The sequence below is a fragment of the Pomacea canaliculata genome, linkage group LG2, assembly GCF_003073045.1.
Source record: "Pomacea canaliculata isolate SZHN2017 linkage group LG2, ASM307304v1, whole genome shotgun sequence".
NCBI classification, from domain to species: domain Eukaryota; kingdom Metazoa; phylum Mollusca; class Gastropoda; order Architaenioglossa; family Ampullariidae; genus Pomacea; species Pomacea canaliculata.
The window spans coordinates 23,995,517-23,999,093 of NC_037591.1; the positions used below are offsets into that span (position 1 = coordinate 23,995,517).

A 3,577-nucleotide genomic window follows, 5' to 3' on the forward strand; every position below is an offset into this window, starting at 1 on the left:
CGTCTTACGTGGCACTCCCAGGTAGTACGACGGCCCTCGCGACGGTCGTCTCTAACCCCCCACATCCCACCGTCTCCACACGCACGTGCGTGCAGTGCACCGGTGAATGCAGGGAATCCAGTCGTTGCGGTTCTAGCAGGCATCCAAGTTTATCGCTCGACGTGCTACACCTGTAGGTGTTAAGGAGACAGCAATCAATGGTCGTCAGATGTAACAACATCTGGTAGGAATAGCACGCACGTAAACACCCGGCGTACTATTACTGTCATGGGAGAGTTGCGACGGATCCCTAGGGCTTGGTAGCAAAGAGAGACGGCTGTCAAACGTGTTTAAAATGATATAGTTTTGTTATGCAAAGCGAACAGTCAGGTGGGTGTGGGAGGGACGCAAATACATTTAACTCTCAGTATTTGTCGCCAGGGGGAAAATGTCCGAAGTGTACTTGAAGTATTGTAATTTTGTGTAGTGGTGTGTCACGCACTATATTGTTCATACCTTCTCGTCGCCAGCATGTATTCCCAGGACACTGGAACGCACCAGCCGAACTGCAAGAGACTGTATCCTTGCAGCGGCCCCATCGAACCTGTCGAACGTCCGGGGATTCCAAAACCGATAGTAGACGTTGCTGTACTGGCTCCACTGACATACACGCATTCCTTGCTCCGCAGCAACAGGCGCCATGGGTTACAGGTGGACTAAGGTCACCGTTGCCAGGTGTGTCAGGTCGCAAGCTTCCCTGCCTGTAGTACACCTGCGCCCACCCAGGTGGTCCCCACAATCCAGAACTACCCAGCTTATCTGCTACTTCAGACCGCTAAGATTGGGGCTTGAATGACTGTGTCTTCCTCGGGAGTCGTGGTGTAAGATTTTGGTAGAAAGATTGTAGCTCTGTAGATGATTGATGTAGTGATGATGTCATCTGGTTACATGTGGTTGGCAGACAGTTGTGAAAACCTTGTCCACTAGTGGTACGTCACTCTCACTCGGCGTGTGATTGTAGTAGGTCCATCCCAAGATGAAATATGAATTGAGAAATCATCCGTCTGACATCGTGGAAGATGGTTTGTGGACTGATTCGAACACGGATAATGAACGTGAGATCGACCGTCCTTCTGCGTGTTGTCTTGCGCCCAGAATATGAGGCGTTGGTCGAATCAGTCGTCTGCAATATGTGGATGATCATTCATTGTGGCAGATCCACCACGTATGAAACCTGGTTGGTTGAGTCCGCGTTGTGCGTTGGGTCTCCGTCTATCCAGTATGATCGCTGTACTTATTTGTGTGGTTGGATGGACAAATCTTTACCTCTCCCGGTCCTCTCCTACAAATGCAGAAAATGATAGAGCCATTAGCGTCAGCATATATCTGTCTGAGCCAACTGCTCGAAGATAGTGACTTATCATATATGTGTGACAGGACAGCATACAGACAGACAGACACGACAGAGACAGACACGACAGAATATGACCTAGAACAGTTTGAGTATTGAATAAACAATGCGACGCTTGACAAAATAATACATTATACAACAGTTCGAGCAGCTAAGACAAGGACCAGTTTTACATAAAGAAATAGGAAATAACGGCAACATATGCAGTTAACAGTAGAAACACTACACAGTTTTGACAGACGATGTTGGACAGTCCGAGATTGTAATCAGTGCAATAACTCGTGTCCAATGATCTGCCCCCTGGTTCTGCAAGTTTCGGCGCCACGCGATAACACGGAGGTACCCGCTCCTCCTTACATGACCAGATGTGACCCCGATTGCTTCTGGTCCGACTTGCAACTATACCTGTTTTAGGAATAAGCCGATTCTTGAAAAACACTCAGACCTGTTATGGACAGTTTATGTACTGAGTAAGAAAAAAAAAAAAAAAAAAAAAAAAAAAAAAAAAAAAAATAATCACAATAGTGAGAAAGTTGCTGTTTAAAATTTTGTGTGCGTGTGTTATGCGGATACTTATGCACACGCAAAATAATTTAAGTATTTTATCAGGTCTGTGTGTTTATATATTTCTGTGCTTCTGTATGTCCGAATCTGTTGGTCTAGTTGCAGCAGCAGAAGAAGAAATATACAAACGCCTTAGAACTCTCGAACTGAAAGAAAGAGTAGACCTTCTTTTACTGTGGCCGGAACTTTCCGATGTTCTACTGGAATTTCGTAAGAGGCTCAACCAAGCTCCAAACACAGTGACTAGATACCAACATTTGTCGCATCCGCTACCTTTAATTGCTGATCAAAAGCTGTGCCTTCCGGGGTGAGGAGTGAGCCCATGCGACAGTACGAGGTCACCCGCCCCTCGCAGCGCCAGGACGGAGTCGTGCCTACTGAGCCTGCTGAGAGTATTTTTCACTGACCAGACCAAGAATAAAATTTTGTTTATAAATAAAACAAAAAAACGTTTGTGCTGGCATCTCAGATTTGCTGCTTGTATGCTTTATCATTACATACGCGCTACCTCGAGTTTCTTACCAACAGTTTATTTTAAAGCATTAAAATGCCTTCAAGTCAGTTTCATCTACCTTTATGGATCCATCATCAGAGTCTACCACCTAGAGGACAAGACATTCAGGCCTGTTTCCTGAAGTTTCACACGAGCAGGCACACACACAGCATAGCAAAATTTTTCTACATCCAATCACTGATTTGATTCGATGTCTTGTTAAAGAATTTGTTAATCTCTGTATTTCTGTATCATTCAAATCTCACCTATTGTCACAACATCGAAGTCGGTGCCCCTTCCTTTCCATAGCTACCATCGTAATAGAGCGCTTTATCACAGCCTCGGACAACCATCCACACTCCAGCTCTGACCCACTTCCACGGACCGAACTTTCCTTCCTGTTGCTTTCCGCCACGTAGGTGTCAACGAGGTGTCTGCGCAATGCTTACTGGAACTGATGACCATCACAAGCCATAGAAGCGGACGCAAAGAACTGCAGACCAAAAAATAGCCTACCGCTTTTGAAAAATATAAGTCCCTCCAATACCATTTATTTTAGCACATACCTTTGACGGACAACGATACCATTAATTGATAATATCAATATCATGATTAACTCTCACTAGTGGACCTAGGGATACAGCCGCCAGATTGGAGACCTACTGAAAGCCTAGGGTAGCTTCCACTTGGCGTCCTCACCATTACTTGTACTCATTTTTCTTCTACGACTGTCCAGATAAAGAACAGATCTGAGATATATAATATGCGATCTTTTGAGTATAGAGGACTCTGTGTATATAAGCACGTATGTAAAAACCCCACAGCTACGTTGAAGTGTATATAAGGGCTGGAGAGAGAGGGAATCAAACGATGCGCTTCATACTTCCAGTCCATTTTGACTCTGGTGAGGATCCTGGATGTTCTGGCCTAATGGACGTCCAAATTCTTTCTCCAAACTGTCCTCCTCCACCTTCAGGGCAGACAGAAAGAATATTTCATGCAGGTGACCATCTTTTAAACTATCATTTTTAAAAATGCAGATTTCTTGGAGCGGGTCTTTGATCTGGATTAACTATTTGGTAAGCTGTGTCCCCCAAGGGCATATTTAGAAACTCGAGGTAAAGCGTCTT

The 3,577-nt window shown here is 45.0% G+C and overlaps 1 protein-coding gene across 2 annotated transcripts in view; it reads right to left on the reverse strand.

Moving 5' to 3' along the window:
- LOC112558049 overlaps nucleotides 1–3,367 on the reverse strand; it is a 45,246-nt gene extending 41,879 nt beyond the window's left edge. The window contains exon 1 of one of the 2 annotated variants that reach the window (XM_025228233.1): nucleotides 3,331–3,367. The gene's annotated coding sequence lies outside the window, so the exon portion shown is untranslated. The remainder of the gene's footprint in view (nucleotides 1–3,330) is intronic. The other variant, XM_025228237.1, reaches the window with a different exon arrangement.
- Nucleotides 3,368–3,577: the final 210 nt, after the last annotated feature.